General features: G+C 34.0%; 1 protein-coding gene across 1 annotated transcript in view; it reads left to right on the top strand.

Annotated features, from left to right (window-relative positions):
• PRTG (protogenin) overlaps positions 1–12,543 on the top strand; it is a 126,605-nt gene that overhangs the window by 13,491 nt on the left and 100,571 nt on the right. The gene's annotated exons all lie outside the window — the stretch shown is intronic.

Here is a 12,543-nt window from a genome sequence, read left to right as displayed (position 1 = left end):
AATTGGATTTTTCTTTCTTTTGGCTCTTGTGAATAATTCTGCAGTGAACGTTGGCATACAAGTATCCGTGTCCCTGTTTTCACCACTTTTGGGCATATGCCTAGGAGTGGAGTTGCTAGATCATATGGTAATTCTACATTTAACCTTTTGGGGAGTCACCTATTTTCCACAGTTGCTGCACCATTTTACATTCCCACCAGCAATGTCCAAGGGATTCAGCTTTCCATGTCCATGCCAATGCTTATTATTTTCATTATTATTATTATCATCCCACAGTAAGTATGAAGTGTTCTCATTGTGGTTTTGATTTGCATTTCCCTAATGACTAATGATCTTTTCATGTACTTATTGGCCATTTATATATTTTCTTTGGAGAAATATCTAGTGCCCATTTTTAAAAATTGGGCTTTTGATTTTTTTTTATTGTTGTTGGGTTTTGGGATTTTTTTTCATAATCTGGATATTCATTTTATCAGTTATAATGATTTGCAGATATTTTTTCCAGTTCTGTATTTTGTCATTTCATTTTCTTGATGTCTTTCGATGCACAAAGTTTTAAATTTTGATTAAATTCAATTTATGTTTTCTTTTGTTGCTTGCGGTTTTGTTGTTAGACCTAAAAATCTATTACCAAATCCAGTGGTAAGGGTTTAGCTTCGCATGTTTCACTTCGCATGTGAAAATCCAGTTGTCGGGCACCATTCATTGAAGAGACTTCATTCCTTATTGAATGGATTTGACATCCTTGTTGAAATCAATTAACTATAGGTTTATAGGATTTATTTCTGGATGGTTGGTGCTATCCTGTTGGTCTCATGCTATTTTGATTATTGTATCTTTGCAGTAAGTTTTAAATCAAGAAATGTGAGTATTCCAACTTTGTTCATCTTTCTCTTGACTTTTTTTTTTTTATTATTCATGGCCCCTTGCAATTCCATATAAATTTTTAGATTGGCTTTTCCATTTCTGCATAAAATAATCTTGGAATTTTGATACGGATTGCATTGAATGTGTAGATTACTTTGGATAATATTGATGTCTTAGCAATATTAAGATTTCCAGTCCATGAACAATACATCCCTCTGCATATTTAGATCTTTATTTTCTTTTAGCAGTGTTTTATAGTTTTCAGTCTACAAATCTTACACTTTTTAAAAAATATTTTATTGGCATAATACACTGTGTAGGGAAGTCATGTCATGTTAGATAGGACGACATTTAATTTTTTTTTAAAATTTTACTTATTTATGATAGTCACAGAGAAAGAGAGAGAGAGAGAGGCAGAGACACAGGCAGAGGGAGAAGCAGGCTCCATGCACCGGGAGTCCGACGTGGGATTCGATCCCGGGTCTCCAGGATCGCGCCCTGGGCCAAAGGCAGGCACCAAACCGCTGCGCCACCCAGGGATCCCAGTCTTACACTTTTTAAATGAAATTTGTACCTAGGTATTTTATTCTTTAAGATGCTATTGCAAATGGAATAGTTTATTGCTGGTGTATATAAACACAATGACTTTATGTGTGTTGATCTTATACCCTGAAACTCTTCTGAGTTCATTTATTAACTTTAGTAGCTTTCTTGTAGATTCTTTGGAATTTTCTATATATAGAATCATGTTATCTGTGAAAGATATTGTTCTACTTTTTCCCCCCCCAATTAGGATGCCTTTTATATCTTTTTCTTATCTAATTCCTCTGGTGTGAACTTCTAGTACAGTGTTGAATAGTCTGTACATCCTGTTCCTAAAGCAGAAATATGGCTACTGGCACCGCAAAGACGGTAACATCTGATGGGAAAGTGCTTATATGTGTAACATACAAGGTACTAACAAAACTTACTTCAAGCAGTTTTGCAGAACTTGTCAGAAGTCTTATAACTCTTACCAAGTGAAGAATATATCACTTGTCAAGTAAACAGAGTGTTTGCATTTTGTACCTGAATTACTCTACCTGGTGGTAGAGTTTTCATGTGCATGTTTTTTCCTAAAGGACACTAGGTTTCTAATGACCTCGAGTTTTTCTTGTTTTTTGGTAGGAGTTGTAGAAATAACACTCAACTGGGAAATGGGACCTTAGGTATAAGTTTCCTTTTGCTATTGAAAAATCTTGTTCATGTTACCCACTTTTGAGACTATTACTTCACTGGCAACGTGGAAGAATGTTTGCTTTACTTGCTACTCAGTCTAATGTAAGAGAAACTAAACTGAAAAATAGAGTATTTTTCTTAAAAAAAATTTTTTTTAAAGATTTTGTTTATTTGTTCATGAGAGAGACAGAGAGAGAGGCAGAGACACAGGCAGAGGGGGAAGAAGCAGGCTCCGTGCAGGGAGCCCGATGTGGGTTTCAATCCTGGAACTCCAGGATCACACCCTGAGCCAAAGGCAGAGACGCTCAACTGCTGAGCCACCCAGGCATCCTGTAAAAAAAAAAAAAAATTATAGGGAAAAGCTTTCTGTCTTTCACCATTAAGTATGGTGTTAGCTATGGATTTTTCATAAATGCCATTTATCATGTTGAGGAAGTTCCATTATATTCCTAGTTTTCTGGGTGTTTTATCATGAAAAGGTGTTGGTTTTTTTTCACTGCTTTTCCTATATCAATTGTGATGATCATATAGTTTCTTTCCTTGTTCTGTTAATGTTGTATATTATATTGATTAATTTTTTTCTGTTGATCCACTTTTGAATTCCTGGGATAAATCTCACTTGGTCAATATCATCTTTTTAATATGACATTAGATCCAGTTTGAGACTTTGTATCTATATTCATAAAGATGGTCTGTTATTTTCTTTTCTTGGTGTGTAATTTTCATGTGATGTATCTGCTTTGGTATTAGAATTGGGTTCATAGAATGAGTTAGGAAGTGTTCTATCCTATTTGTTGGGAGAGTTTGAGAAGATTGATGTTATTTCTAATTTAAATGTTTGGTAGAATTCACCAATCAAGCCATCTGGTCCTGGACGTTTCTTAGTTGGGAGGTTTTTGGTTACTGATTCAGTCCCTTTACTCATTGTAGGCTGTTGCAATTTTTAATTAATTTTTGAATCATGTAGATAATATGTGTTTTAGAATTTGTACATTTCATATAGGTCATCTAAATTGTAGGTATACAACTGTTCATAATATTGTCTTACAATCTTTTTTATTTTTGTAAAGTTGGTGGCAATGTCCTCATTTTCATTTCTTTATTTATACCTTTTTTATTTTTATTTCTTTGTCAGTCTAGCTCACCATTTGTCAATTTTGTTCATCTTTTCAACGAACCAGTTTTTGGTTCTGTTGATTGTTGTTTTTCTAGCCTCTTTCATTTATCTCCATTACTAATCTTTATTCTTCCTTCTGTTAGCTTTTAGTTTAGTTTTTGCTTTTTTTTCTAATTCTTCAAGATGTAGTTATTGATTTGAGATCTTTTTTTCTTATTTATTGTAGGATTTACAGCTACAGATCTATTGAGTATTGCTGCACTGTCATTTTCATTTGTCCCAGAGGAGTTGTTATTGTTCTTTTTCTTCGCTTCCTCCCTCCTCGCCCTCCCCTCTTTCTTTCCTTTCTTGACCCATTGATTAATAGTTTGTTGTTTAATTTCCACATGTGTGTGATTTTTTTCCAGTTTTCCTTCTGTTCTTTTACTTCTAACTTCATTCCACTGTAATTGGAGAAGATACCTTATATGAATTTAATCTTTAAAAATGTATGGAGACTTGTTTTCCAACTGAGCATATGGTCTATCCTGCAGAATGTTCCATGTGTATTTGAGGAGAATGTATGTTCTGCTCTTATTGGGTAGAGTGTTTTTATGTGTCTACTAAGTCTAGTTAGTATACTGTATTGCTCAAGTCCTATATTTCCATATTGTTCTTCTGTCTAGATGTTCTATCCATTGTTGAATGTGCTGTATTGAAGTCTCCAACTATTACTATAAAACTGTTTCTCACTTCAATTCTATCAGTATTTGCTTCTATCTATATTGGGATTCTGTTGTTTGGTGCACATATGTTTATAATTGTTAAGTGGTCTTGATGAATTGACCCTTTTATTAGTATATAATGTCCTCCTTGTTTCTTAGAACAGTTTTTGACTTAATGTTGCTTTTGTCTGCTACTAGTACAGCCCCCAGCTCTCTTTTGATTACCACTTGCATGGAATACCTTTTCCAGTCCTATTTATGGAACCTTTTTCAACGTATTTATGTCATTGGATATAAAGTGAATATCTTGTAGACAGCATGTAGTTAGATCCTGGGTTTTTTTTTTTTATCCTGTTTTCTTTTAATTTCTTTTTATTTATTTATGATAGACATAGAGAGAGAGAGAGAGAGGCAGAGACACAGGCAGAGGAGAGGGAGAAGCAGGCTCCATGCCGGGAGCCCAACGCGGGACTCGATCCCGGGACTCCAGGATCGTGCCCTGGGCCAAAGGCAGGTGCGAAATGGCTGAGCCACCCAGGGATCCCCCTTGATCCTGTTTTTTTAATCCATTCTCCCAGCCTCTGTCTTTTGATAGTTTAATCCATTTATGTTTAATATAGTCACTGATAAAGAAGGATTGCTTACATTTTGCTATTTATTTTCTGAGTGTCTTGTACCTTTCTTGTCCTTTTCTTCCATTACTGCATTCTTTTTGTGTTTAGTTGATTTTGGGTAGTGAGCCTTTGTGACTCCCTTTTCATTTCCTTTAGTGCATATTTTTTAGATATTTCTTTGCGGTTGCCATAGAGATTACACTTAATATCCTACATTTTAACAATCTAGTTTGACTTGATGTCACCTTACTTTTATTCTGCTCTGTGCAGTCAGTGTCTCCTTTTATGTTATTATGATACATTGCATCTTTATACATGTGTGCCCAGTAAACAGATATATATATATATATTTATAGAAATCTATTTGTTTTTTAAATTATGTGGGAAATAAGAAACGGATGTATAAACCAAAAAATAGAATAATATTGATTTTAGTATTTGCCTATTTAGCTACATTTGTTGGAGATCTTTATTTCATTGTATGGCTTTGAATTATTGTCTACTGTCCCTTCATTTCAATCTGAAGGACTCCCCTTAGCATTTATTATAGGCCATGTCTAATGGAATATGCTGCCTTGGCATTCGTTTATCTGGAAAGTCTTAATTTCTCTCTCCTTTCTGAAGGACAGTTTTTCTGGATATGGAGTTCTTGTTTTACAGTTTTTTATGTCACTTTAAATTTGTCACCCCCACTGTCTTCTGGCCTCCACAGTCTATGAGAAATTAACTATTAATCTTATTTGAGGAATAATAATAAATATGTGATGAGTTTCTTTTATCACTGTTTTCTTGATTTTCTTTTCATCTTGCAACATTTGATTATAAATGTATTTCCTTGTGGATCTCTTTTAATTTATCCACTTGAAATTCATTGAACTTCTTTGGGATGTACATTTACTTCTTTCATCAGATTTCAAAGGTTTTCAGCCATTATTTGTTCAAATATTCTTTGTACCCATTTTCTCTCTATTCCTTCTAGAACTCTCATAATGCATATGTTAGTCTGCTCATTGATGTCTCACACTAGGCTTTATTCATCTCTTCTTATTTTTTTAAATTTATTTTGTTTTTTTCTTCTTGTTATTTTTTGCATATTTTTTGTGTTACTCCCTATGGCTTTTTAAAAAGTTTTTGTTTAAATTCCAGTGAGTTAACATACAGTGTAATATGAGTTTCATGTGTACAATTTAGTAATTCAGCACTTAAATACAATGTCCAGTGCTCATCACAATAGGTGCACTACTTAATCCCCATCACCTAGTTAACCCATTCCCCTCCCCCCACCGCCCCTCTGGTCACCATCACTTTGTTCTCTATAGTTATGAGTCTGTTTCTTGGTCTTCCTCTATGATCATTTGTTTTGTTTTTTAAGTTCTTCATATGAGTGAAATCATATGGCATCTGACATTTACTGCCAAATAATAGATAATGGCAACTGAGTGGGGGAGGGGCATTTTCTATGCACTTTACATGTATTTAGTTTGTCTAATCCTTATAATCTTATGAGACACATAGTTTTATTTTAATTTTAAAGATGGAGTAACTGAGGAACAGGAAGATACTATTCATTGCCTATGGTTTTTATTTTTGTCTTTTCTTTCATGATTTAAGATATTTTATTATAATTTCCTTCTACTGTACTATTATCTCAAGTTCTTGAAGTGTCAGCCTCCTTCTTTTCTGTGTCTGGTAATTTTCCCTTATGGCAGATTGTTTCCTTGTGTGATTTTTAATTCTTTACCATGATCTCCTTTTCAGCAAGGCTTAGTATATACTATATTATGGAAGTGCTTATTTCTCTTCAGTGCCCCAAGGTTTCACTGGTCATGAACCAATTTTGGGGTTAATTCTTGGCTCCTTTACATTAGTTATATAGATTTAGATTCTACACAAGTGTGCGATATATGTCAGGGGTTTATATTTTTCATGGGAAACATTTCTTTTCATTGAGAACAAAGCTTTCTTATTGCTAATCTGGCTGGTGAATGAATGTTTCTACTGATCCTTTCTCCAAGTGCTTTCAAGATCCTGGCTTCAGGGACACCTGGGTGGCTCAGCGGTTGAGTGTCTGCCTTTGGCTCAGGGCATGATCCTGGAGTCCCAGGATCAAGTCCCACATTAGGCTTCCTGCGTGGAACCTGCTTCTCCCTCTACCTATGTCTCTGCCTCTCTCTCTGTGTCTCTCATGAATAAATAAATAAAATCTTTAAAAAAAAAAAAAAAGATCCTGGCTTCAGGTCTCCATTAACTATGTTGTGATGGAACAAAACCACTTTTACTTTCTAGAAGCCTTTAGTGCCTATAGCCACATCTAAGATATCATGGCACCAGACCAGAGTTTACTGCTCTGACCTTGAACTTAACATTTTGTTAGTGGTGGTGATATTGTTTTGACTATGTTCTGTGCAGCATTTTTGTGTATTTTTAGTGGGAGAAAGCATCTATATTTATTGTGTACTATTTTGTAGGAACTGAAATAAGGATGGAGTCCTGAAGAATCTCTTTGTACTTAGAAACTATGTGCCTGATCTCTAAGGACTAAGTTCCTAACTTCACTTCTCTGTATAATTCTGGTTCTCTTCATTTTAATTTTCATCATCCCTCCCAACTACATTTCTGTCTTTCCTCTTTGTCACATCCCCATGTTAGTTAATGGGACTTTTCGGTGACCTTGAGTGATACTCCCTTCTACTGCCAGGGCACCCAACATACATGGCACATTGTAAACACTACAATACTTGCTGATTGAGAATTTTGTGTGTAGGCTTATTTTTTACTTAGGACTATCATTCATTTCTACGACAAATATTTATCGAAAGCCAACTCTGCTAGGTCCTGAGAATGCCACAGTTAATAAAAAATAGTCTCTGACTTCAATGATTTGTTAGAGGGAGAAAGGAATTCATAAATAGGTAATAACTAAAACAGTATGGTTGTGCAATAGTAGAGTATATTCCTAGCAGAGTTGCATATGTGGTGTTATTTTCTCCAACTTTTTATATTGAAAAATTTCAGATCTACAGACAGGTGGAAGGATAGAATAATGAATACCTGAATACCTTTCCCCTAGATTCCCAGCTGCTAATTAATAGTTGCCACTTTACTTCATCCTTCTTTCTAAAAAAGTTACAGATATTTTGACACTTTACCTCTAAATACTTCTCCATGCATCTCTGAATTTGGGGTGGAGTGGTGATGGGCACTTATGGGTAGGTTCTTGTGGAAGTGATGCTTAAGTTAAACTTTAAAGGAAAACTAGATGTTAAATGAGGGGGATAGATAGTCCAATAAGTTGTAGTAGTGAGAAACAACATGGTATGTGTGAAATAATAAGCTTTTTGGTGTTCCTGGATAGTGAATTTCAAGGAAATGGTGGCCAGAAATGCAGTTGGAAATGTGGGCAGGATCCATTCATGCAAAGACTCATTCTATAACATATACCATGTTAAGGAACTTGGAATTTAATCTGTGAGTGATGAGCTGCAGGAGATTGGATTGGCTCGTTTGTGTTTTTCATTCTACTGGAATCTGGGAGGAAAACAGAAGTCCAATAAACAGGGCTAGAGGCAGGTTGGAGGCTGTTGAGAGCAGCACAGTGAGAGTTTATAAGGGTCTGGACTAGAGTAGTAAGGGGATGAAAGAAAGAGGAACTCAAAGTTATAATTAGGATTAAAAATCTGCAACACCTGCTAGATGTGGGGAATAAGGGAGAGGAAGAAGTTCAGGATGATGTCAATATTTCTAGTTTGGGTGACTTGGCGAATGGTGGTGCCACCAACTAAAATAGAGAACACAGGAAAAGGAGTCAATACAAGGATCAAAGTTATGAGCTTGGCATGGAAAATGTTCATGTTAGGTGTCTGAGATGTCTAGGTGGAACTGGTTAGCAGGTGATCCAAAGAACAGTTGCACGTCAGGAGAGGCATGGCATAAAGATGCTGAGTTGAGCATTACCAGTTATCAAGTGGAGTTTAAATCATGGGTGATTTTGAGCAGGATGAGTGTACAGAGCAAGTCAATCAACAGAGACCAAAGCAATTGTCAGGAGGGGGTGAAAAAAACCCAGAAAAGTGCTAAGTCATAGGAGCCAAAGGAGAAGTTTCAAAGAATTTAGAAACAACATCAGATGCCACAAAGAGTTTCAATAAAACAAGATTAGAAAAACACTCTTTGTCCTAGGCGATTAATAGATTATTAAAGTCTTAGAGAAAACACAAGCACAATTTTTAGGGATAGAAAATTTTGCTTAAAACTTAACAGCAAGATAATTTCTCATTGTTTTAATATTATCCAACATTACTGTAGAAACTAGAAATATAAATAATTAGAAGTTAGAAATATATTGGAAATGATGGGGCACCTGGATGACTCAGGTAAGCACATGACTCTTGATCTTTGCTCAGGGTTGTGAGTTCTCTAAGTGTTGTGAGTTCAAACCCATGTATTAGGCTCCATGCTGGGCAAAAAACAAAAAGTAAATATATTAGAATTTAGAAATAATACTACTGTGCTATGATTTAGCAAAATAATACCATTTTTTGTTTTCCTGAAACTTTTATCAGTGTCATGATTGTTATCAGAAAATTTAGTTATTTAACTAGTGTAAATAAAGTGATTAAATTGTTATTGTATTTTATTTGAAATAACTTACATATGTACAGTTCTGCCTTGGGAACATACTCTTTAAAAAAATCAGTGAATATATGAAATCATTAATAGACATTCATTATTTATTAAACTTCTCTGTGCCATCTATTAAATCCCTTCAAAATAGGTACATCTAAAATTTTAGCCTACTAGGTCTTCACCTTAAGAGAAAAAGCTTGATTTTTAAAGAAAAAAACTTTCTGGGGCACCTGAGTGGCTCAGTGGTTGCCTTTGACTCAGGTCATGATCCTAGGGTCTTGGTATCGAGTCCTGCATCAGGCTTGTGTGGGGAGCCTGCTTCTCCCTCTGCCTATGTCTCTGTGCTTCTCTCTGTGTTTCTCATGAATAAATAAATAAAATCTTAAAGAAAAGAAACAAACTTTCTTGTTCTTTATCTTCTGATATCAACTTTGCAAATAATATTGACATAGTATAACAAATACAACTGTTTCTTTTTTTTATTTATTTATTTTTACAACTGTTTCTTATTAACCTGTAAATATTGGAAATAATTTATTAAAACCAATTAAAGAAAACAATCAATCCCTTAACCCTTCTTTTTGGTACTATGGTTTTCTAAGCAGTTCAGTTATTCACTTTTATTAAGCCATCCAACTAATATAGAGGCTTAAAAGTGTGTATATTTATAAAACTAGTTATATATGTACACATGTGTAAAATTATTTATGAAAAGTAATTTGATTCTTAAGAGACCTATCATAAATGCAGTATGACCATATTTGAAGTCAAAGGAAAATATTGCCCTAAAATTTGCATGAATTTTTATGAGATGTTTTTCTCAAGAAAAGAGTTCATGCTAACTTTAAAATGCTGGACATTTTCATATATGATAGTGAAAATTATGAATTTTAAAAATATAAACCAGAGAAACAAAACTTTTATCTTAATGAAACAGCAACGTAGGTGTCACTAATAAGACAAGGACATTTGGCTCTTCAAACATATTGTGTCCCACTACATAATAGTTCACTAGATTAAATGAAATTATTGATTTCTGCTTCATTACTGACATACATTTATGAGCAGTTTCTTCGGCACCATAGCACAATGTCAAAGGTCATAACTTTCTTTCTTTGGAAGAATAAAAGCTTTTAGATGGCAAATCCCAGGAACCTTCACTGTGGCCTCTTGCTTTTTCCTCCCTTACATAGAATTACTGGAGAAGCATGGTTGAAAGAAACATCTCATAAATCAGCAGGAGAGAGCTTTTACCCTGTAAGGCTTTGTAAAATCATTAACTACTAGTAGAATTCCACTGCAGGATAATATTGTACTTTACCCAGATTTTGACAGTTTTCAATAGGAAATGGTGTGGTGTAATGTGCCTTCTTGTGTATACTATTTTATGTGAGATAACATTCATATTTTTACTTAAAGTATTCTGTTTAAAATAAGTTAGAAAATTGTACTTGTATTAATATATATATATATATATATATATATATATATATATATATATATATATTCTACTTTCCTGTAAAAGCAAGGTTTCTATGACATTAGGATGGACCCATAGAGATTTGGATGTTTCTGTCACTTAATTGTGTCATGTAACTAAAGCCTTTGCATCAATGGCTGGATTTTCCACTTTTCATTAAGTTGTTTTGTTTGTTAAGTTGTTTCATCATGTGGCTAAAGCCACATCTTTTACCATAGCTCGCACCACACTTTGCATGTGAGGATATTATTAGACATGAATCCCATTGAAAATGAAAAATTCTTCTAATTTCATAATCACATCTTGAGTTTTAAAGGCTATCAAGTTTTATAAATATATATACACATATATAATACTTTTGTTACATATATTTCTGTGAAATTACTTTTTCTATGCTGTGTAGAATTCAGCAATTATAATCCTAAGTATTTTTATATCTTTGTATATTTTCATTAGATAGATACAAAACTAAAAAAGAAAGGAATAGAGGTCATTTTTTTCTCCTAATAGATTATTTAGAAAAAAAATTTTAAACTAGATTATATTGTATTCTTGAAGATTAGATCCGCTCAGCACATGAAGATAGTTCCATATTATGAAGATCTCACAGCATCCTATTGAAATCTTCTTGATGGTCCAAAACCTCTTCAGTGACTCCTTGCCTCTCATAGAACTAAGGGCTAATTACTAGTTTAGTCCATGGATTAGAGAGGAAGAGGAAGGTTCTGTAGTTGGCAGAGTAATTGTCATTATTCTGAATGGAAGCTCAGTCTTAGTTAACAACAAACTGGGTTATTATGATTGATAACAAAATTTTATTTGGAGAATCAGCTGATCGTCAATCTAAATTCATTTATAAAGTATTAAATAATATTTCTTTTCAAGGAAAGTGCTATTCTCTGTCTCTCTGGTAGCTTTTGGATGGTATCTGAAAAAATGAATTCATGTGAGCAAGTGTTGAGCATTTTAATAGCCATGCACTTAATGGATAATCTACGTATGCCTTCTCCAATATGTGCCAATTCAGAAAGAAATGAATTGTTTATCTAAAAGTTTTATCACAAAGATTTCCTCTTAGGTTTGCTCTCACTTGGAATTGGTGTTAATTGATAGACCAAACCAATAGCAGTTGAATTCCTTTTTGAGTTTTTTCACTGCCTTTTTAACTTAAAGATTAGCCCTTTCTAATCTTAAAACCAATATTATTTTCCCCACAGACCTCTAGTTTGGATCCTTAGTACTCAGGGTTTTTTTTGGATACTATAATTCCAAAGGACCCAGGATGTTTTGATCCCAAATCAAAGACATTTATCTCTTCTTTTAAGGAAAAAGGGATTAGGAACTTCCTGCTGCTTTTGCAAACACTGAAAGCATCCTTTAGGGCCTGGAGTTGCCCTTAGGTCACTTTTACAAATGCTTCAAATACTCTCAAGGCCCCAAGTCAGCTCCTAACTCCATGCTCTTGCTTTTAGGGATAAGGGCTAGAATTCCTAATAGTCTAATAGCTTTGTGTATAGAATCAATGAATCAATAAGATTAAAAACATAGTTGGGATTATTTCGAGAAAGTGTTCTAATCCCTGAAGGAAAGTGGAAAATCTCTTGATTAGCCTGTAAATTCGGATTTATTGTCTTATGGCTTTGCCATGGGCATGATGAACACTAATTCATTAGACAGGAAAGAAATGTGCAGACTTTGGCACTGAGGTCTTTGGATGCCTGTCATTGTAGCCTCAACTAAACAATAGATATATATTACTTGTTTCTTTTTAAATAAAAAGAATGTCAAACAGCTGATATTTTACTAAATGTTTTTGGCTTTAATATATTTTACTATTTTAATAAATGAGAGATAAATTGTTAGATTAAGAGAAAAATTACAACTATAGTATTCAATATTATTAGAGTATCCTATCTG

Source organism: Canis aureus, chromosome 32 (genome assembly GCF_053574225.1).
Source record: "Canis aureus isolate CA01 chromosome 32, VMU_Caureus_v.1.0, whole genome shotgun sequence".
Classification (NCBI taxonomy): Eukaryota; Metazoa; Chordata; class Mammalia; order Carnivora; family Canidae; genus Canis; species Canis aureus.
The sequence above is the reverse complement of the archived record's forward strand: the minus strand, read 5'-3'. Positions and strand labels throughout refer to the sequence as shown.